Source organism: Nycticebus coucang, chromosome 20 (assembly GCF_027406575.1).
Source record: "Nycticebus coucang isolate mNycCou1 chromosome 20, mNycCou1.pri, whole genome shotgun sequence".
Lineage (NCBI taxonomy): Eukaryota > Metazoa > Chordata > Mammalia > Primates > Lorisidae > Nycticebus > Nycticebus coucang.
The window spans coordinates 19,737,831-19,762,065 of record NC_069799.1 but is presented as its reverse complement, the minus strand read 5'-3'; the positions used below and the strand labels follow the sequence as shown (position 1 = coordinate 19,762,065).

Genomic DNA, 24,235 nt, shown 5'->3' with positions numbered 1-24,235 from the left:
GGTCAAACTCTCCCTCTTTGCTGATGACATGATCTTATACTTAGAGAACCCCAAAGACTCAACCACAAGACTCCTAGAAGTCATCAAAAAATACAGTAATGTTTCAGGGTATAAAATCAATGTCCACAAGTCAGTAGCCTTTGTATACACCAATAACAGTCAAGATGAGAAGCTAATTAAGGACACAACTCCCTTCACCATAGTTTCAAAGAAAATGAAATACCTAGGAATATATCTAACGAAGGAGGTGAAGGACCTCTATAAAGAAAACTATGAAATCCTCAGAAAGGAAATAGCAGAGGATATTAACAAATGGAAGAACATACCATGCTCATGGATGGGAAGAATCAACATTGTTAAAATGTCTATACTTCCCAAAGCTATCTACCTATTCAATGCCATTCCTATCAAAGTACCTACATCGTACTTTCAAGATTTGGAAAAAATGATTCTGCGTTTTGTATGGAACCGGAAAAAACCCCGTATAGCTAAGGCAGTTCTTAGTAACAAAAATAAAGGTGGGGGCGTCAGCATACCAGATTTTAGTCTGTACTACAAAGCCATAGTGCTCAAGACAGCATGGTACTGGCACAAAAACAGAGACATAGACACTTGGAATCGAATTGAACACCAAGAAATGAAACTAACATCTTACAACCACCTAATCTTTGATAAACCAAACAAGAACTTACCTTGGGGGAAAGACTCCCTATTCAATAAATGGTGTTGGGAGAACTGGATGTCTACATGTAAAAGACTGAAACTGGACCCACACCTTTCCCCACTCACAAAAATTGATTCAAGATGGATAAAGGACTGAAATTTAAGGCATGAAACAATAAAAATCCTCAAAGAAAGCATAGGAAAAACACTGGAAGATATTGGCCTGGGGGAAGACTTCATGAAGAAGACTGCCATGGCAATTGCAACAACATCAAAAATAAACAAATGGGACTTCATTAAACTGAAAAGCTTCTGTACAGCTAAGGACACATAAACCAAAGCAAAGAGACAACCTACACAATGGGAAAGGATATTTGCATATTTTCAATCAGACAAAAGCTTGATAACCAGGATCTATAGAGAACTCAAATTAATCCACATGAAAAAAGCCAACAATCCCTTATATCAATGGGCAAGAGACATGAATAGAACTTTCTCTAAAGATGACAGACGAATGGCTAACAAACATATGAAAAAATGTTCATCATCTCTATATATTAGAGAAATGCAAATCAAAACAACCCTCAGATATCATCTAACCCCAGTGAGAATGGCCCACATCACAAAATCTCAAAACTGCAGATGCTGGCGTGGATGTGGAGAGAAGGGAACACTTTTACACTGCTGGTGGGACTGCAAACTAGTACAACCTTTCTGGAAGGAAGTATGGAGAAACCTCAAAGCACTCAACCTAGACCTCCCATTCGATCCTGCAATCCCATTACTGGGCATCTACCCAGAAGGAAAAAAATCCTTTTATCATAAGGACACTTGTACTAGACTGTTTATGGCAGCTCAATTTACCATTGCCAAAATGTGGAAACAGCCTAAATGCCCACCAACCCAGGAATGGATTAACAAGCTGTGGTATATGTATACCATGGAATACTATTCAGCTATTAAAAAAAATGGAGACTTTACATCCTTTGTATTAACCTGGATGGACGTGGAAGACATTATTCTTAGTAAAGCATCACAAGAATGGAGAAGCATGAATCCTATGTACTCAATCTTGATATGAGGACAATTAATGACAATTAAGTTTATGGGGGGGGAGCAGAAAGAGGGATGGAGGGAGGAGGGTGGGGCCTTAGTGTGTGTCACACTTTATGGGGGCAAGACATGATTGCAAGAGGGACTTTACCTAACAATTGCAATCAGTGTAACTGATTTATTGTACCCTCAATGAATCCCCAACAATAAAAAAAAAAAAAGAAAATACTGTGTGTATAAGATTTGTAGGGCAAACAGAGATCATTTTACTTACATGAGCATATTTCTAATATCTAATTCTGATTTCTAATTTCTAGTTAGATTAAATGGGTAGTATGTGTCATTAGAAAAACTGAAGGTGATACTAATTAAAATAGGTTTATAATAACTTTGTGTATAATACATATGTTTTAGATATAATGAATACACCTAAGCATACACATATAAATGACCTTTTTAAATGAAAGTAATAAACTAAATCTAAAGTTTAATTATATATCTGTGTCAGTTTAAAGATTCCTCAATATTGTTTATTTTTATTAGTTCCCTAATTAACCTTCATAACAATATTACAACTATGAGGACATTGGCTTCTCTCCTGAGGCTACAGTCTTCTATTTGTAAAATTCTCCAAGTCCATTTTCCAAGTGTTAAAGAACTGAATCAAAGATTAAGTTTCAAGATATTTGCTTCTTTCAGTTCACAAGGAGAACTCCAGAAAATACACTTCATGACTTAGGTGTACAGTAAGAGTAAAAATGCAATAAAATATTTCTAGTACTGAACACTTTAATCTCATGTGGTATAACACACAAGTTTAATTACAGAAATTATAATTTATGATATAACTTATGTCCAAAATATTCTGGCATATTCACCTGCTTCTTACTGTAATTCTCATGTTATTTACAAACAATCTGTTTAATGATGGTTCCATGCTACAGACGATTGATGAGGTCATGGCCAGAGGTTCCAAGTAAAAAAGTTTCTAGAGCAGGGAAGAGAATTCGATACAGTTCCTGCACAACATGTTGCCTCATATCACTGCTGCTCTCCCCGTAGCCATCAGTGAGGTGTGTGGATGCAGCTTCCTGGTCCAGGACCAGAAGCTGGGCAGACAAGTGCTGTCACTGCAAAGGTATAACTCAAACCTTTGCATCACGATTGTCCTTATCTTTGAACAAACAAAGCTCTTCGGGGCCAAAAGAAAATAAAGCTTCTCTGAAATTAGGTGAAAAAAGAAGTGTCCAAAGAAGGGAATGGAGATGACGGGATCCACCCTGATTTCTGATTCTGCCTAAATTGGTAAATTCTCTAGGAGCAGGTGGCTCCAAAACTTTAGTCTTTAATTTTTTCTCTTGTCCATACTGATTATTTGGCACACTGGAATAATCCTCTTCAAATAGATCCCCAAACATTGTACAACTAAATACTACCTGGCTAAGGCACAGCCCCAGTCCCACCTTAAACACACAGTGAATGAACTTGTCCCAACTGGGCACTGCCATGTTGGAGATGGTGTCTTCAAAATGTGATTTTCTTAATTTTTAATCTTTTTCTAATTATAAAGGAATTTATTTGAGATCTGAGAATTATGTTTGTGAACTTGCCACTGTGTGCTTACAGTGGCAACACTGTACAAACCACTCAGCAAGGTTGCATAATCTTGGTATGTCAGTGTCTCACTGATGTGATCTCATTGACATGTGCTGGTGTCTTGCTGCGAGATGTTTATTTTTGTTCTTGGGTGTTTTTGTGTGTTCTTGCAAGAATGTCAGAGCTTGACTCAGAGCAATGAACAATTTGGAAATTTCTTCCTTTTTTTTGTGAGTTAGTGTCTTACTGTGTCACCCTTGGTAGAGTGCCATGGCCTCACAGCTCACAGCAACCTCAATCTCTTGGGGTTCTCTAGAGATTCTCTTGCCACAGCCTCCCAAGTAGCTGGGATTACTAGTCCCCACCTCAATGCCTGGCTATTTTTCAAGGCATGGTTTTGCTGTTGCTCAGGCTGGTCTTGAACCCAGGAACTAAGGAAATCCACCTGCCTCAGCCTCCCAGAGTCCTGTGATTACAGGAATGAGCCGGACTTTTTTTTTTTTTTTTTTTTTGAGACAGAGTCTCAAGCTGTCACCCTGGGTACAGTGCCCTGGTATCACAGCTCACAGCAACTTCAAACTCTTGGGCTCAACTGATTCTGTTGCCTCAGCTTCTCAAGTACCTGGGATTACAGCTGCCAGCTATTTTTGTTGTTGTTGTTGCAGTTGTCATTGTTTTAGCTGGCCCGGACTGGGATTGAACTTGCCAGCCTTGGTGTATGTGACCGGTACCCTACCCACTGAGCTAGTGGCACCGGCTGAGCAGTAAATATTTTTTTAAAAAGATATTTTACTGACATTCTGAATGTGAATGTCAAGGGTAATACAACAGCAGCCATGATGGACATTCAGAGAAAACTAAAGACTTACAAAATTGTACTGAAGGGTAGATTAGGCACTGGCTTCAGTACATAGCTTTCCAAGTGGAGTACTTTGAATGTGACCATAGTGATATTCAGGAATGAGGTATTTAGCAGAGTCCTAATACAATAAAAATGTCAAGTTATATTGATGTACCTGAGGAGAAAATCTTTACTTTCCTTCAATGATTCATAGAACAAACTATTAACAGTGTTTATTCTTCTGGATACTTCCTATGAGTTTATAAATATACATTTTTTAAAGAGTAAATTATATCATTCTCCATTGTTCTTTGATGTACTGTTTTCCTAGCTATGGTTAACTGACATGTATTTATATCAGTCTGAGATCAGTTCTGAGGCCTATTTCATAAATTCTCAGGACTAGTGTTTATTGTATGTCAACAATTCTTACTGTTAAAATTCAGGTCCCAACACAACTGAAACATGTGAACTAAAAATTTTAGTGCACATGTGGACACTGGTCTTTGAAGACATATTCTGGTTTTAAACTGATTTCTAGTTTATAATCATTAAATTGTTTTCATTTACTGGAATAATAAAATGATATCTTATAAGTACAATGAGAACTGTGGGTTCGGGAAGATGAAGGTTGGGATGAAAAATTAAAGACAAATCCACATTTGCAATTCACACATGCAGTTAAAATGAATTTTATTGAATAAAGTGCAAAATTATCTAAAATTAAAAATACTCAAAACCATTAGTGTTTTCTTATGCTGTATAATATGGAAATTTAGTACATTTATACAATACAATATTGCACGATCCCAGTGTAAAATGCCAATGAAATATAGCAAAAGTGGCTAGGCTGGTAGCTCTCACCCATAATCTCAGTTCTTTGGGAGGCTATGGCAGAAGGATTTCTTGAGCTCAGGAGTTCCAGACCACCCGGAGAAAGAGTGAGACCCTATAGCACAGTGATTATGGTGCCATCCACATGCCCTGAGTCTGGCAGGTTTAAGCCCCGACCAGACCAGGTAAACATTTGCAACTGCAAAAAGATAATAGCCAGGTATTGTGGCAGGTGTCTGTAGTCCCAGGTACTTGGGAGGCTGAGGCAGGAGAATCACTAAAGCCCAAGAGAGTTGGAGGTGGCTGTGAGCTGTGATGGCACAGCACTCTACCAAGGGTGACATAGTGAGAGTCTGTCTCAAAAACATAGAAAAACTACTCGAGGGTGATGGTGCACACCTGTAGTCCCAGCTCCTCAGGAGTCTGAAAAAAGAGGATTGCTGTACGTCAACTATTTGAAATTGAGCTATGATGCCATGGCACTCCAGCCAGGGTGACAGAGTGAGAGTCTATCTAAAAACAGAAATGCAGTATCATAAAAAGGTCAATACGTATATTAGATATCACATATAATAAAATAAGGTCCATCAAGATAAACAAAAGTTGAAAAGTAGGCAAATAATATTAACCAGGTAGAGGATTTTTTTTTTCTTTTTATTAGTGACCGATATTAAAAGTGTAGAGGAGGATCAGGGCCTATAGCTCAGCGGATAGGGCACCAGCCACCTACACTGGAGCTGGTGGTTTTAAACCCAGCCCAGACCTGTGAAAGAACAATGACAACTACAAAGCAAAAGTAGCTGGGCACCATGGTGGGTGCCTGTTGTTCCAGCTACGTGGGAGGCTGAGGCAAGGGAATCACTTAAGCCCAAGAGTTTGAGGTTACTGTGAGCTGTGTCACCATGGCATTCTACAGTTGGTGACAAAGTTAGACTCTGTCTCAAAAAAAAAAAGTATAGTGAGAATACATATTATCAATAAGAATTTAATATACCTTTTCTGAGATTTTATGCAAAGAAAATCTAAAGTAAATGACAATAACAAGATGATTTCTCAAGACAGAAAAAAATATAAACTTTTCTCACTAGAAAGTGCTATCAAAGCTTAGTAGATTACAGTCCTCCGTGTACTGAGACTAGATGAGTGAAGATCATCATTTTCTGAATCAAAGAAAGAGGATAACAATATGTTCAATTTGCTGCTTATCATATACAGAGACAAATGAATAATGTAACCTTAAAATGTTTTTAATTGTAAAGAATGGCATGACTGTCATAAAACATTCGAAAATATAAACCATGTTACATGATTATAAAATTTGTCAGTCATCATAGCCCTCAAGGAAACTAACAGTTCAACTTTCTGATTATATTGTTCAAATTCGTATACTAAGACCTTCACTAGTCCTGTCATTTTTTTTTAGGGTGTGTACAAAATCGTGAAGCTGGTCATCTGGAAAAATATAAGAAGAAGAAGACTTTGTTCTTGCACACACAGCTGCATCCTCTGCTGAAGAGGGTCAGGAATGGAATCCTGCAGCTCAAGTCTCACCTGATCCACTGACAAGCTGTAACCTCCTGTCCAGAGATGGGGCATGCCCATGTCTTTCCTAGGAGAAGCTGTGTGTTTCTCCACCCAGGGATGGATTCCTAGGGTCAGGCAGTGCAGGTGAAGAGCCCTCAGCAGAAAAGACAAAGTCCACCTGTGTGGACATGGCATATATTTGCACTGCTGAGCTCACAGGCTCATGCACCAGGTGAGCTAAGAGAGCTGCTCCCACTTTAGGAGAAAATGTATCTCCTGTGACCTCACCCCAGGCTAAGTCTTCATAAACGGCCTCAGACATAGCATTGAGGGAGGTAACCATCCTTTTGGCAACACAGCAGGTGATTTTTTGGGAACTTCAAAAAAAGTGTAATCAGGGTCACTTACTGTATCCAGTGTGGGCCCTGAGGGTACCCCTACCACAGCCATCACATTCCTTCTCCATATCACCTGTGTACAATGTCGGAAACCATTGGCTTCTTTTCCAAAGTCAAGCTGTGCTCCTCTTGTAGACAGTACAATGAGCAGGAATCATGTTAGTGAGAGATTGATCAAAATGGTGAATCCAAGGTTGCTTATTCTGGAACCTTCTCATGCATCTCAGGTAAACCTCACTTCTTATCTGGTCTAGCAGGGTTGTTTTTGGCTTTGAGCTTTGATATTTGAATTCTGTTTATCATGTTCAGTGAGCTCTAATTCTGGTGCAAAAGTAATATAAGAATGCTCAGTGGCTGGGCAGTGCCTGTGGCTCTGTGATAGGGTACCAGCCCCATATACTGAGGGTGGCAAGTTTGAATCCAGGCCTGGCCAAACTGCAACAACAACAACAACAAAAATAGCCAGGCGTTGTGGCGGGTGCCTGTAGTCCCAGCTACTCAGGAGGCTGAGGCAAGAGAATTGCCTAAGCCCAAGGGTTAGAGGATGCTATGAGCTGTGACCCCACGGCATTTTACCAACGGTGACAAAGTGATCTATCTAAAAACAAACAAGCAAACAAACAAAACAAAAAAAAAAGCTCAGCGCCCGTAGCACAGTGGTTGCAGCACCAGCCATATACACCGAGGGTGGTACGTTTGAACCAGGCCTTGGCCAGGTAAACAGCAATGACAACCGCAAAAAAAAAAAAAAAAAAAAAGCAGGTCATTGTGACAGGTGCCTGTAGTCCAAGCTACTTAGGAGACTGAGGCAAGAGAATTGCTTAAGCCCAGGAGTTTGAGGTTGTTGTGAGCTGCGATGCCACAGCACTCTACCAAGGATATGAGACTTTATAAGACTCAAAAAAAAAAAAAAAGAAAGAAAGAAAAAAGTAAGCTTAGAAGAGTCCTTTATCATGAAGCCCAGAGCTCATGGTCTATCTCTGGGGTATATTTGTGGGTTAATTTCTCAACTGAATTTGTTCAGTTGTATCAATGTAAACAGGACAAATTGTCATCTAGGGGATCACTGCTGCATTTCTCAAAGCTCCTTGATGGCTATAAGCCATTTCCTATTTCCAATCTCAGAATGAAAGACTACCAAAGACACACACACTCAGGATTCCTGACTCTCACCCTGCTTTCAACCTCCATATAGAGTCCAAGGCCTCACCTTCACTTGGATGTTGTCCTCCTGGAATAATAATAGTGTCTTACTGATTCCTTCATATGATCAATTGTGTTTATCTGGGCCTTTTTTTGTAAAGCAGGTGTGTTTTTTTTTTGTTTTGTTTTCTCTTTGTTTGTTTTTTTTTTGGTAGAGACAGAGTCTCACTATTGCACTCGGTAGAGTGCCCTGGCGTAACACTGCTCACAGCAACCTCCAACTCCTGGGCTTAGGAGATTCTTTTGCCTGAGCCTCCCAAGTAGCTGTAATCACAAGCACCCACCACAAAGCCTGGCTATTTTTTTGTTGCAGTTCGGCCGGGAAAGGGTTTAAACCTGCCACCCTTGGTATATGAGGCTGGCGCTCTACCCACTGAGATCTGTTGTTAAGGGGGCAGGTCAGTGGTGGATTGCATACAGGGACAGAAGAAATGTGGGTCTTCACCTCCCACTTTCAGGTTTTATTTATTTATTTATTTTTTGGCCAGGGCCAGGTTTGAAACCTCCACCTCCAGTATATGGGGCCAGCACCCTACTCCTTTGAGCCACAGGTGCCGCCCCCCAATTTCAAGTTGAAGCTCAAGAGAAAAGTCCCCTCCTTTACACGTCCAGATTCAGAGTATGTGTGGCCCTGCTGGATCAGTCTTTTATAAGCAGGTGTACTGAAGACATGCTGCTACTCATTGTTTCTACTACTCATCCTTTCTACTACTCATTATGACTCAGTAAGAAAGTCTAAGGTTGTGATTGCACTGGGACCTACAAACACAAAGGAGAAATTTTATGTAGGGTCTTGTTACAGTGTTATAAAGCAGGGCATGAAACCCATGAGAAATGAGGGAAAAAAATGCAATGATTTCCTGCCCAAGGGATTCCTGAGTCAATTTAAGACCTTGCCCAGATTTCTTTTTTTTTTTTTTTTTTTTGTAGAGACAGAGTCTCACTATATTACTCTCAGGTAGAGTTCCATTGCATCACACGGCTCACAGCAACCTCTAACTCTTGGGTTTAGGTGATTCTCTTGCCTCAGCCTCCCGAGCAGCTGGGACTACAGGTGCCCGCCATAATGCCTGGCTATTTTTTTTGTTGTTGCAGTTTGGCTGGGGCTGGATTTGAAACCGCCACCCTCCGTATATGGGGCCAGCGCCCTACTCACTGAGCCACAGGCGCCGCCCGCTTGCCCAAATTTCAAGATATAGAATGAAGCACATGATTGACACATGTATATATGTTGCTTGTGAAGACAATATTTAGTGTTAAAATTGTCTATATTGATGTTATAATTTTCAAATGCTTAGAAAAGACCAATATTATGTTATGTTCAGTAGTTCCCCAGAGACCACACAGCCAGACAAGCTGAATTTGCAAAGGAGTCCTTTATTGAAGAGCTGGCCAGCGATCCCCTCACTGTGTCAATGACAGGTTTCGGGGAGCAGCCTTGAGTGCTTAAGTGGTCAGATTTTTAAGGCTTGGTCTGCATCCTGGTTGGTGCTCAGACTGCCCAGGTGCATCCGGGTAGGGTAGCAAGCAAGCATTGTACAGAAGTAGAATTTTGTGGTTGGTTAGCTATACATTTTAGTTTCAGTACTTTCCCCACCAGGTATTATTTAAAGGTGAATCTTGGGACAGTTGGTACCTCCCAGTCCTTTACTAGGGAGTTAGCCAAGCAAGAAATTGGGAGTGAATTACAGACAAGAAATCCATTAATACTTTCTCATCTATCTTGGGAGTGAACTAGACTTACTTCATTTTTGAAAGCTTGTAGTCCGGAAATTTGCCAGGAGTTAAGTGGTATTTTTTCTACCTCAGCCTAGGCCACTAGGCCTAACATTCCCCACTGTTTTTTATTTTAGAAACTGGGTCAAATCATTGATTTAGTGGCAGGTATAGTTCATATTGGTTTTTAATTATCATCAGTTTGACAGTGCTTATTTGCTTTTTAACATATGTAGTAGTTTGATTTAAGATGCAGGTTCCTACTGCCAGTAGGATGGTAAGGAAGATGAGTGGCCCCACTGCAGTTGTGAGTCATGGTGACCAGGAGAATAGAGATTGATACCAGTGTTTATTTTCTTCCTGGTGCTAATTCTTCTTTTTTTAATTTTTAGGAACCAGAGATAAAGTTTTTCTAATGACTTCAGACTGGCTTGTATAAAAACAGCATTTTTCTCTGAAGGTTACACGTAGTCCCCCCTCTTTCATGAAGAGGTTTAGTAAAGTAAAGCCTGGTATTGGGTTAGACGAGCATTTGACAGTCACTTGTCTGGAGTTCCCCCAGGAGTGGTTTACCCATTTGGGGAGTCGTTATTAATAAGTTCTGGCCCAGTGTTAAATTATCTGCCTCCTTTATTAGGGAGGCAGTGGCTGCTATGACCCTGAGATATGAGAGCTACCCCATGACTACAAGGTCTAACTGTTTTGAGAAGTAGGCCACTAGCCTTTTCCAGGGGTCTAGGTTCTGGATCAAAATGCCTTTGGTAATCTTTTGTTTCTCTCCTATAAAGAGGTGGAAAGGCTTGGTGATGTCAGGGAGAGTTAGTGTAGGAGTAGACACTTGAGTGTGTTTTAAAGTTTCATATGCCTTTTGCTCCATTTCAGTTCATTTCAAGGGTGAGTTTCCCCCAGCCGTGGCTGCATAAAGGGGTTTTGTTATCTCTGTGAAGCCTAGAATCTGTAGTCTGTAGTACCCAAAAGTTCCCAATAATTCATGTACCTGTTTTTTGGTTGTGGGGGTTGGGATCTGGAGGACAGCTGCCACTTGCAGGGCTGAGAGGGCTCAACTTCCTTCTGCAAGTACATACGCCAGATATGTGGCTTGACTGGCACACAGCTGAGCCTTCTTGGTGGATACTCAATATCCCAGTTCTTATAAGATGCTCAAGAGATTTTCCGTGATCTCCCTACACTTAGCTGTTGAGGGGGCTGCTATGAGTAGGTCATCTACATACTGTAAATGGGTTACAGCTGGGTGCTCCAGTCTGAACTGTTGGAAGTCCTGCCTTAACGCCTCATTGAACAGGATTGGGGAATTCTTAAACTTCTGGGGCAGGTGTGTTCATGTTAACTGTCTAGAAAACCCATTGTTAGGGTTTATGCATTCAAAGGTAAAAATTGCCTGACTTACAGGAGTTAAGGAAATATTGAAGAAAGTATGATTTAAATCCAGTACTGTATATATGCAATGTTAAGGGGAATAAGGCTTAGGATGGTGCACAGATTGGGGAGTTTGGGATGAATGGTTTCTACTTGTTTGTTAATCTCCCTCAGGTTTTGAACTGGGAAGTAATCTTGGGTGTCTGGTTTCTGGACAGGAAGGAGGGGTGTATTCCAGGCTGTCTGGTAAGGTATTAAGATGCCTGTTTTTTTAAGTTGTTAAATGTGTATGGTTAAGCCCCTCTTGGTCTCTGGCTTCATGGGGTATTGTTTTACGTGTAAGGGGAAGACATCTGCCCTTAACTGGACCACCACAGTGGGGTGGTGGGAGGCTACTTCAGGTGGGTTGCTTTCAGCCCATACCCCTTTAATTCGAATTTGTAAGTCCTGCAGATAATCTTGGGGGCACACTGGAGGGTCTGGAGGCTGGAGGAGATACTTGTGTAGGCTGGAGGAGATGGGGTATGTCACCAGGAAGTGGACTGGCCCTTTCTGGAAAGACAATTGTCCAGGCGTACTTTCAGAAGAGATGATAGCTTTCAATCTTTTTAAAAGGTTACGTGTAGGAGTGGGTAAGGGTAGTCAGTGATTACCAGGAAGGAGTAGGTGACCATCCCATTCCCAGTAAGTCTACTGTGTTAGCAGTGGTCCGTGGGTATGTGGCTGTTTGACCTGTAGCCCTGTGCACTTGAGTGGCTGATGCCCACAGAGGCCCAAGAGGTTTAGTCAGAACTGAGTGAGCTGCCCCTGTATGGACCGGGGAGTTCACATTAGTGCCCCCAATTTTAAGAGTTACCGTAGGCTCCTTGGGGCATAGAGGTAAGGTGCCTCTTCTCTTGGGAGCTTCTTTAGTCTTCAGCTAGGGACAGGACAAGATTTTTCCTTTGCGCTCTCCTCTTGGCACATTCATTTTTTCCAATACCCTTGCTCCTTACAGTAGGCCATTGATTTTTTTCTAAAGGGTGGTTTTTGGCCGGTCTTTCTCCTGCCCCAGGGCTCCCGGGCCTGGACATCTGCTTCTAAGGCATCAACAGTCACTCTTCCTAATTTCCTGGCCACCTTTTTCCTCTGGGGCTTCCCAGTTATTGTAAACTCTCTGTGCTATGCTTATGAGTACCTCTCTATTCTTTCCCTCAAAACCTTCTATTTTTTGCAGCTTTTTCCTAATATCTGGGGTCGACAACATGACTAAAGTCAGGTTTACTGCTTGTCTATTTGTGAGAGCCTTGGGATCTATTGGAGTGTAAGTCAGATATGCTTGGAGCAGCCACTCTAAAAAGGCTGCAGGGGACTCTGAGGGCCTTAGTTAGGTTTGTAGGTTCCCAGGTTGCTCTTTGAAGTTCACTTAAAAGTGCCTGGAGATAGGCATCAAGGAACTCCTTACCTTAGTCAGTATTTGGATCCAAGTCGGGGTGGTTGGAAGGGAAAATAGGTGCAAGTTGTTCCTGTTGGTCGGGGAGTGCATCCCTGCTGGTGCCCAGGATAGCCTTACAGGCCTTGGTGAGGATGTTCTCACTCTATTCTGAAGTGAAGAGAGTCTGCAGCAGTTGCTGGCAATCATCTCAAGTTGGATGATGAGTGAAAAAGACAGATTCTAGAAGGGAAATAAGGGTCTGAGGTTTCTCTGAGGGTTTTGTTTCTCCAGTTATATAGGTCACTTATGGTAAAGGAAACATAAACAACTCCCCTTCCTCCTGGAGTATCTTTTTTTTTTTGTAGAGACAGAGTCTCACTTTATGGCCCTCGGTAGAGTGCCGTGGCCTCACACAGCTCACAGCAACCTCCCACTCCTGGGCTTAAGCGATTCTCTTGCCTCAGCCTCCCAAGCAGCTGGGACTACAGGCACCCGCCCCAATGCCCGGCTATTTTTTGGTTGTAGTTTGGCCGAGGCTGGGTTTGAACCCGCCACCCTCGGTATAGGGGGCCGGCGCCTTACTAACTGAGCCACAGGCGCTGCCCGCTCCTGGAGTCTCTTAACTGAAGAATTTCAGGTGGAGATGTGGTGGAGTCAGGAGAGGGCATCCTCCAACTGTAAGGGAGCCTGCTTGCACGTGTGGGAGGGGGAGCAGTTGTGGGCAGGGCTGAGGGACTTCGGCAGGAGGGTGGTTGAGTGGAGGGCCCATTTAGGGGTCCTCTGCTCCTTTTGGAGCAGGGTGGCTCCTCAGACTTGGCTTTGTTACGAGGACCCTAGGTGGAGGGAGCAAGTACAGAGTCAGGTTGGGGTATTACTAATTTGTTCAGTCCAAACATCAATATAGGGGAACTGATCTGGGTGACCCGGATTCCTGTCACTACCTGCCAGCCCTGATGACAAAGGGCAGAGTCAAAGGAGCCTGGGGGAAGGAGGTCAGTCCACACTGAAGTTTGGCCATTCAAGCTCACAGAGGGTATGGAGATATCTCCCAGAAAACTTGATTCCATATTCATCACTCCTATCTGTAGAGAAAACATCTTTAAAGTACCTTAATAAACAACCTAGTGGGATATCTGCCTTACAAGAGGAGGAACCCATTTTAAAAGGACAAAAGTGGCCATGAAGCACAAAGAGGCACAAAAAGGCATACTGATAACATTACAAAATGCCAACAAAAACCAAACCGACTAGCCGGGCGTTGTGGCGGGCGCCTGTAGTCCCAGCTGCTCGGGAGGCTGAGGCAAGAGAATCGCGTAAGCCCAAGAGTTAGAGGTTGCTCTGAGATATGTGACGCTACGGCACTCTACCCACGGGCGGTACAGTGAGACCCTGTCTCTACAAAAACAAACAAACAAACAAACAAAAAGACCGACAACCAGAGAAATTAACCAGATTAACCAGAGGGACCCAGAATAGAGGGACCTAGACCCGAAGGACCTAGACCAGAGGGACCCAGACCATGGACTCAGATCAGAGGGACCTCTGGACCTATCAGAGATCCCAATCCCAGGGAATTACATCCAGTCTGACTTCCTCTTAAAGCTACTCCATGTCTGTGGACCCTGAACAGAAACAAAAACCATAAAATGGATGACCTTGGGAGGTGACCAGACAGACTCACCTTTCTAAATTAGGGTGGTCGTGTGTCAGTCTTCTGAGGGCTATGGGAGCCCTGGAACGTCTTAGGTGACACCTCCCCTCAGGGGAGCCATGGCCTCTCCCTCTCTTGGAGGCTGTCAGAGGACCAGCAAGGCCAGGGTCAGAGGATCTCACTGGGACCTCCAAATGTCATGGCCAGTAGTTTCCCAGAGACAACACAGCCAGACAATCTGAATTTGCAAAGGAGTCCTTTATTGAAGAACCAGCCAGCCTCTGTCTCAGTGTCCCAATGAGGGGTTTCTTAACGCAGCCCCTATTGCTTAAGTAGTCAGGTTTTTAAGGCTTGGTCTGCATCCTGGTTGGTGTGCAGACTGCCTAGGTGCATCAGGGTAGGATAGCAAGCAAAAATTTACAGAAGTAGAATTGTGTGGTTAGTTACCTATACATTTTAGTTTTAGTACTTTCCCCACCAGGTATTGTTTAAAGGTGAGTCTGGGGAGAGTTGGTCCCTCCTGCTCCTTTCCCAGGGAGTTAGGCAAACAAGAAATAGGGAGTGAACTAGAGGCAAAAAATCTATTGGTACTTTCTCATCTACCTTGGTAGTGAACAAGACTTACTTCATTTTTGAAAGCTTGTTGTCCAGAAATTTGCCAGGAGTTAACTGGCATTTTTTCTACTTTAGCCTAGGTATGACACTCTTCTACCTTAGCCTACTAGCCCACTAGGCCTATCAATTAAATTATATTGTATATGCACATATGTAGTAAAATAAAGATACAACAAAAAAGGAAAAACAAAATGTCTTTACTCATCCAGAAAGTGACTGAGCTGATTAGATCAAATGCTGTTGGTTTGACTTAATTAGAACCAGTGCTGACCACAGTGACTGCTGATTCTAGAGGCAGCAAAAAAATCCAGCTGGAGCAGGAACTTCCCCTCTACCTCACTTCAGCCATCCTGGGAGTTCCACTTTGTTCTGTAGAATTTATTCAGCATCCACAGTATCAGCAGTTAAATTCATCTGAATCATTATCATCACTCCGACACCTTTGGATAATTTTTTCTTGTATTTTCATTAAAAATGTATTATGGATAAAAGTATTCATCATGAGTTTCCAGTCACCTATTGAGCCACTTGCCTGTGTCTTGCAAAATAATAATAATAAAATCAAACTTAAAATGCAACCTGCCCATGAATCTTTAGAAACTGCCCTTGATTGATGCATATTCACTGACCTATTCTCAGAAAAAAGTGTGAAAGAAGGGTAAGATGAAGATCTGGAGATGCCCACTCAAGTGTTTGAGGGACCCTGTCCCACACTAGGTGGGATCAAATAATGAAAAGAAAAAGAATATGCAACCAAAGATGTCCTGGCATCTTCTGACTCCAGGGCCCTATAAACACTGACTGAAGAAACAAAAGGTAAGGGCCACACATCTGAAGGGTTGAAGCCATTACCAGACATTAAATTGTCATGTCTTCCATTTACTCCATGTCTATAGCCTTCTTCAAGCATAGATGGAGGAACTAAATGGAAGTACACAGAGAGCAAAGAATATGTCAGAGTACCTCACCCACGGACTCATTCTACACGTGGAGGATGATTTTGTGCAGGTGTATGGGGGTATCTCGAAAGTGCATATGGTTGGTAGAATAGCAATGAAGCCTAAGTGAATGTATATCTTGATTGTACATGAGAAACCCTGAAGAGGTACATGGAATTGGAAGGTGGATATCGTATGAGGGTATGAGAAGCCTTGGAAAAGTTTGCAAGATGTTCACTGCCTTCTTCATTTTAAAATATGAACAATGTCAGCTCAGCACCTGTAGCTCAGCGGCTAGACTGCCAGCCACACATATCGGAGCTGGGGGGTTTGAATCCAGCCTGGGTCTGCCAAACAGCAATGACAACTACAATAAAAAAATAGCCAGGTGTTGTGGTGGGCCTCTGTAGTCCCAGCAACTTGGGAGGCTGAGGCAAGAGAGTTGTTTAAGCCCAAGAGTTTGAGGTTGCTTGAGCTGTGATGCCATGGCACTCTACCTAGAGCAAAAGCTTGAAACTATGTCTAAAAATAAATAAATAAAATAAAATGTAAACAATATCTGTCTCCTTGTTAGGCATAGACCAAGCAAAATAGCAAATTGAGAGAAGTCTAGATATTTAGCATAGATTGTTCTATATTAAATGGAACTTTGGAAGAGCTGCAGAGAAAAAGCCTACTGCAGAAGATTCCCAGGATACCTCAATTGTAGCATCAGAAAACAGATCGTAGGGGTGCCTCTTCTTCCCGTGCTTATTTATTCATTTAATCTATATGCATTCCCTGGTTTTATTTCTGAGACCTTCTTGAGTGGGATTATCTTAAAAACACAAGATAACCGTAAGATTTCTCACATATACATGCATGTATTTTTTTCTCCTCCTCTTCCTCCTTTTTCTTCTTCCTCTTCTTATTTTCCTTATCCTTCTCCTCCTCCTCCCTCCTCTCCTCCTTCCTTTTTCCCTTCCCCTTTGTCTTCTTCAACTTCTTCTCCTTTTTCACTGTTATTTACGTATCTACCAAAAGCATACCAGCGTAGGTATTTCAGTTCAAGCCATCCTTATCATGTGCCTTTTAAAAGGTAGAATCCTATATACAAAAAAAAAAAATGCAACTTTCAAGTCTTGCTACATATTTCTTAATTGTTTTTCAAAAGTTCATTGGCCAGCTCAGCTCTTATAGCACGGTGGTTATAGTGCCAGCCACATACACCAAGGCTGGCAGGTTTGAAACTGACCCGGGTCAGCTAAACAGCAGTGACCACTGCAACAAAAAATAGCCAGGCATTGTGGTGGGTGCCTGTATTCCCAGATACTTGGGAGGCTGAGGCAAGAGAATCACTTAAGCCCAAGAGTTTGAGGTTATTGTGAGCTATGACACCAGAGCACTCTACCAAGTGTAACATAGTGAGACTCTCTCTCAATAAAAAAAAAAAAAACTCACTGACCATTCACACTCTGTTTTCAACATATAATGGCATGTAATATATAATTCTATATACAACCTATATAATTTTCAATATATATAATTCAATGTATATAATTCAATATATATAATCTATATCTATATATCTATATCTATATCTATATATATCTATCTCTCTCTATATATATATATCCTGTGTTTTTGAGTATATGTAGATATTGCAGCTCCTGGGTGGATGGGCCCATTTTATCATTATATGACTTCAATCTTTTTGTCCTTGCTATTTTGACCTAATGTGTATTTTGTGTAATATTATAGCCAGTGTACTCACTTTTACTTACTTTTTGCATGGGACATAGATTTTTCTTAGCCTATTTAAGTCCTTAAAGCTATAAGGAGTCTTCTGTTCACCTAATATTGTTGAAGAGAACTCATTCTAATTCTATTCAGCCATATTATCATTTTACATTGGAGAATTTAACTCATTCATATTTAATGTAATTAAGTTACTATTATCTTATTTCTTCTAGGTATGCTGTCTCTCATTTCTTCTCTTGCTGCCTTCATGTTGGTTTTATAGATTGTCATAGTGACTTGCTTTGACTACTTTGTTAGTTTCTTTCACATAAATTGTTTAGATTTTCTTTCTGAACACCTAAATGTATTATTATTTACAAAACATTCATTACATAATTTTATAAAATATTTCTCTGTGTTGATATCAAAATACTAACAATATGAAATATGTGTTTCCTATGTATGTGTACTTTAGGACACTTTTAAATTATTTTTTGAGACAGACTCTCACTATGTCTCCCTTGGTAAACTGCTATGGCATCACAGTTCACAGCAACCTCAAACTTTTGGGCTTAAGTGATTTTCTTGCCTCAGCCTTCCAAATAGCTGGGAGTATAGGAGCCCACTTCAATGCTCAGCTATTTATTTATTTATTTTCAGTTGTAGTTGTCATTTTTCTTTAGCAGGCCCTGGCCAGGCTCAAACCCACCAGCCTCTGTGTACGTGGCCAGCATCCCACTCACTGTGCTACAGGTGCAGAGCCTAGAACACTTTGTATATTGTAATTTTATATGACAATATTAAACTCTGCATACTTGAAGACATTGAGAACAAATAAATACAAATCAGCCATCTGTCTACTGGAAATTTATTTTTTTGTGTTTGTTTGCCTGTATGGGAATTATATTTGGTTTATGAATAGCACATTTTCTCTTGGTAACTAGCCAGTGGTTATGTTATCCAGTAGGTGAATATTCATGAAAACTTTCTTTTTTAATTATTATTAAATCATAGCTGTGTACATGAATGCAATCTTGGGGTACAATGTGCTGGTTTTATTTACAATTTGAAATATGTTCATTAAACTGTTTAACATAGCCTTCATGGCACATTCATTTTTTTTCTATTAAATCATAGCTGTGTACATTAACGCAATCATGGGGTATAATGTGCCTTTATATATATACAATTTGTTTTATATACAATTTGAAATGTTTTATATATATACAATTATTTTATATACAATTTGAAATGTTTTCATCAAACTAGTTAACATAGCCTTCATGGCATTTTCTTAGTTATTGTGTTAAGACATTTATATTCTACACCTAGTAAATTTTACATGCACCCTTGTAAGATGCACCGTAGTTGTGGTCCCAACAATTACTCTCCCTCCACCCATCCTACCCTCTCCCCTCCCCTCTCTCTCCCCTTTCCCCTTTCTTCTGGGGCTATAATTGGGTTATAGCTTTCATAAGAAAGCTAAAAATTGGTTTCATAGTAAGACTGAGTACATTGGAGAATTTTCTTCCATTCTTGAGATACTTTGCTAAGAAGAATATGTTCCAGCTCCATCCACATAAACATGAAAGAGGTAAAGTCTCCACCTTTCTTTAAGACTGCATAATATTCCATGGTATAATTATTACCACAATTTATTGATCCATTCGTGGGTCGATGGGCACCTGGGCTTCTTCCATGACTTAGCAATTATGAATTGGACTGCAACAAACATTCTAGTACAAATATCTTTCTTGTAATGTGATTTTTGGTTTTCTGGAAATATACCCAGTAGAGAAATTGTAGAATCAAATGGCAGATCTATCTTTAGATCTCTAAGTGTTCTACAAACATCTTTCCAAAAGGAATGTAATAGTTTCCATTCCCATCAGCAATGTAGAAGTGTTCTCTTTTCTCTAAATCCACGCCAATATCTCTGGTTTGGGGACTTTGTGATGTGGGCTAATCTTACTGGAGTTAGATGATATTTCAAAGTAGTTTTGATTTGAATTTTTCTGATAATCATGGATGATGAACATTTTTTCATGTGTCTGTAGGCTGTGTGCCTGTCTTCTTCAGAGAAGTTTCTCTTCAAGTCTCTTGCCCACCCTAAGATAGGATTACTTGTTCTTTTCTTGCTAATATGTTTGAGTTTTCTGTGGATTCAGGTTATTAAACCTTTGTTGGAGACATAACCTGCAAAAATCTTCTCCCGTTATGAGGGCTGTCTGTTTGCTTTACTTACTGTGTTCTTGGCTGTGCAGAAGCTTTTTAGTTTGATCAGGTCCCAGTAGTGTATTTTTGATGTTGCTTCAATTGCCAAGGTAGTGGGGGTCCTCCTCATAAAAGATTCACCTAGGCCGTTTTCTTCAAGAATTTTCCCTGCGCTTTCTTCTAGTATTTTTGTAGTTTCATGTCTTATATTTAAATCTTTCATCCAGTGAGAGTCTATCTTAGTTAATAGTGAGAGCTGTGGGTCCAGTTTCAGTCCTCTATAGGTTGCCAGACAGTTCATCCAGCACCATTTGTTAAATAGGGAATCTTTTCCCCACTGAATGTTTTTAATTGACTTGTCAAAGATTAAATAACGGTAGGTAGCTGCGTTCATCTCTTGGTTCTCTATTCTGTTCCATAGATCCAACTCTCTGTTTTTATGCCAGTACCATGTTGTTTGATCACTATCGATTTATAGTAAGGTCTGAGTTCTGGAAATGTGATTCCTCCTGATTTGTTTTTATTTCTGAGTAATGTCTTGGCTATTCAAGGTTTTTTCTGATTCCATATAAAATGAAGTATTATTTTTTCAAGATCTTTAAAGTATGACAGTGGAGCTTTAATAGGGATTGCATTAAAATTGTATATTTCTTTGGGTAGGATGGACATTTTAACAATGTTGGTTCTTCCCAGCTAAGAGCATGGTATGTTTTTCCATTTGTGAACATCTTCAGCTATTTCTTTTCTTAGAGTTTCATAATTTTCTTTATAGAGATCTTTCATGTCCTTTGTTAGGTAAACTCCCGAATATTTCATCTTCTTTAGCACTACTGTGAACAGAATAGAGTCCTTGACTGTTTTTTTCAGCATGACTATTGTTGGTATATATGAAGACTACAGATTTATTAGTGTTGATTTTGTAACCTGAGATGCTGCTGTGTTCCTTGATCACTTCTTAGACTTTCGTAGTAGAATACCTGGTGTTTTCCAGATATATCATCATATCATCTGCGAAGGGTGAAAGTTTGATCTTTTCTGACCCTATGTAGATAAGCTTGATCACCTTTTCTTCCCAAATTGTGTTGTCTAAGACTTCCATTACAATATTAAGAAGAAGTGGAGACAATTGGGAATTTTGCCTGGTTCCTGATCTGAGTGGAAATGATTTCAATTTAGCTCCATTCAATACAATATTGGCTGTGTGTATGTTGTAGATGGCCTCTATCAGTTTAAGAAATGTCCCTTCTATACCGATTTTCTTAAGTGTTCTGATCATGAATGGATGCTGGATGTTTTCAAAAGCTTTTTTTAGCCCCAGCCAAAAAACCAAAAAAAAAAAGCTTTTTCTGTGCAGCACCTGTGGGTCAAAGGACTCGGGTACCAGCCCTCTATGCTGAAGGTGGTTGTTTCAAACCTGGCCCCAGTCAAAAAAAAAAAAAGCTTTTTCTGCATCAACTGAGAGTATCATATGGTCTTTGTTTTTTAATTTGTTTATGTGATGAATTATATTTACAGATTTATGTATATTGAACCAGCCTTGAGACCCTGGGATAAAACCCACTTGTTCATGGTGTATACTTTGTTTGATGTGTTGCTGGATTCTGTTTGTTAGGATCTTGTTAAATATTTTTGCATCTACATTCATTATTGATATAGTTTTCTATAGTTTCACTACAATTTTTTTTTTGTTGTTGTGTCTTTTCCTGGTTTGGTGATCAACGTTATGTTTGCTTCATAGAATGTGTTCGGTAGTCTTCTTTCTTTTTCTATATTTTGGAAAAGGATGAATAATATTGGTATTAGTTCCTCTTTAAAAGTTTGGTAGAATTCTGACGTGAAGCCATCTGGTCTCTGGGTTTTTCTTTTTAGGGAAATTTTGTATAGTTGATGCCATTTCAGAACTCGATATAGGCCTGTTCAACATTTCCACTTGATTCTGGCTAAGTCTTGGAAGGTGGCGTGCTTCCAAGTGTTAGTCAATTTCCTTCAGATTTTTATATTTCTAAGAATAGAGTTTCTTTTAATATTCATTAGGGATGTTTTGAATTTCTGAGGAGTCTATTGTTATTTCATCATTACCATTTCTGATTGTTGAAAGTAGAGATTTTACTCTTTTTTTCGTGGTTATGTTAGCCAAAGGTTTATCTATTTTATTGATCTTTTTTTAAAAAAAATCTTTTTGATTTATTGATCTATTGTATAATTCTTTTGTTTTCAATTTCATTTAATTCTGCTCTAATTTTGGTTATTTCTTTTCTTCTGCTGGGTTTGGGATTGGAGTTTCTTCCTTTTCCTGTTGCTTGAGATGTCCCATTAAGTTGTTAATTTCCTCTCTTTCCATTCTCTTGAGGAAGGCTTGCAGTGCTATAAATTTCCCTCTTATGACTGCCTTTGCAATATCCCAGAGGTTCTGATAATTCTTGTCTTTATTATCGTTTTGTTCCAAAAATTTGGTAATTTCCTTCTTAATCTTGTCTATAACCCATCTATCCTTCAGCATAAGGTTATTTAGCTTCCATGTTTTTTTTTTTTTTTTTTTTTTTGTTTTTTATGCAGTTTTTGGCCAGGGCTGGGTTTGTACCCACCACCTCCAGCATAGGGGGCCAGTGCCCTACCTCTTTGAGCCACAGGCACTGCCAGCTTCCATGTCTTTGTATGAGTATGCAGATCTTTGTTTTTACTGAGTTCAACTTTTATTCCGTGGTTGTCCGAGAAGATGCAAGGAAAAATTTCTACTCCTTTAAATTTACTGAGGTTAGACTTGTGACCTAAGATGTGATTGATTTTAGAGTATGTTCCGTGGGCTGATGAGAAGAATGTATATTCAGTTTTTTTCGGATGAAATGTTCTGTATATGTCTGTTAAATCCAAATGTTGAATGGTTAAGTTTAAATCTAAAATTGCTTTGTTTAGCTTCCTTTTTTTTTTTTTTTTTTTTTTGTAGAGACAGAGTTTCACTTTATTGCCCTTGGTAGAGTGCCGTGGGGTCACACAGCTCACAGCAACCTCCAACTCCTGGGCTTAGGCGATTCTCCTGCCTCAGCCTCCCAAGTAGCTGGGACTACAGGCACCCGCCACAATGCCCGGCTATTTTTTTGTTGCAGTTTGGCCAGGGCTGGGTTTGAACCCGCCACCCTCGGTATATGGGGCCGGCGCCCTGCTCACAGAGCCACAGGCGCCACCCTTTGCTTAGCTTCTTATTGGAGGATCTATCCAACACTGACAAAGGAGTGTTAAAATCTCCAACTATTATGGAGCTGGAGGAAATCAAGTTGCTCATGTCTGTTATAATCTCTCTTATGAATTGAGGCACATTCTTGTTATGTGCATAAATATTAATAATTGAAATCTTATCATATTGTGTATTACCCTTAACAAATGTGAAGTGCCCATCTTCATCGTTCCTTACCTTTGTTGGCTTAAAACCTATTGTATCTGTGAATAAAATTGCCACACCTGCTTTTTTTTTGATTTCCATTTGCCTGAAATATAGATGACCATCCCTTCACCCTGAGTCTATATTTATCTTTTAAGGTACGATGAGATTCTTGTATGCAGCAGCTATCTGGCCTAAGTTTTTGTATCCAGTCAGCCAACCTGTGCCTCTTTAGAGGACAATTTAAGCCATTCACATTAATCGAGAATATTAGTAAACTGGTAGAATATTGGGTATCAATGTTGTTGAAAGTTCAGTTGACATTTTTAATTTTTTCACCACTGCAGAAGTTGGAATTTGATCAAAAGTTTCTGATTGAGTTAACTTTTGTGGAGGAGGATTATGCTGGTCATTATGGAGGATAGGTCTGAGAATATCCTGGAGAAATGGTTTAGTTATGGCAAATTTCTTCAACATGTGGATGTCATTAAAATATTTAATTTACTCCATAAGTGAAACTCAGTTTAGCTGAATACAGTATCCTGGGTTGAAAATTATTTTGTTTTAGGAGATTAAAAGTCAATGACCACCTTCTTATACTTTGAAAGGTTTCAGCAGAGAGATCTGCATTCTTTCTAATATTCTTCCCCTGTAGCTTATGGTTTTCTTAATTTTGGCTGCTTTCAGAATTTTCTCCTTGATATTAACTTTAGTGAAGTCAATTATGATGCGTCTGGGGGTTGTCTGATTTGGATTGAGTCATGGTAGGATTCTGAAACTGTCTACTATCTGTATTTCAGAATCTCTTGGTATGTCTGGAAAGTTCTTTTTTATAGTCTCATGAAAAAGGGCCTCTGTGCTTTGTGAAGCAGCTTTGTCACCTTGTGGAATTCCTATAAGGTGAATATTAGTTTTCTTCAAATTATCCCAAAGCTCTCTGAGATAATGATCCAGTTTTGCTCTCCATTTCTGTTCCTCTTTGAGTGCTTGGGACTGTTCAAAAGCTTTGTCTTAAATATCAGAAAATCTTTTTTCTGCTTGCTTCATTCTGTTACTCATGGATTCTACTGTATTTCTCAGATCCTTGAGGGCTGCAAGTTCTT

At 40.1% G+C, this 24,235-nt stretch overlaps 1 pseudogene; it reads right to left on the bottom strand.

The window, feature by feature from the left end:
* Positions 1 to 2,546: 2,546 nt before the first annotated feature.
* LOC128572497 (ubiquitin carboxyl-terminal hydrolase 40-like) lies at positions 2,547 to 3,149 on the bottom strand (annotated as a pseudogene).
* Between the last annotated feature and the right edge of the window lie 21,086 nt (positions 3,150 to 24,235).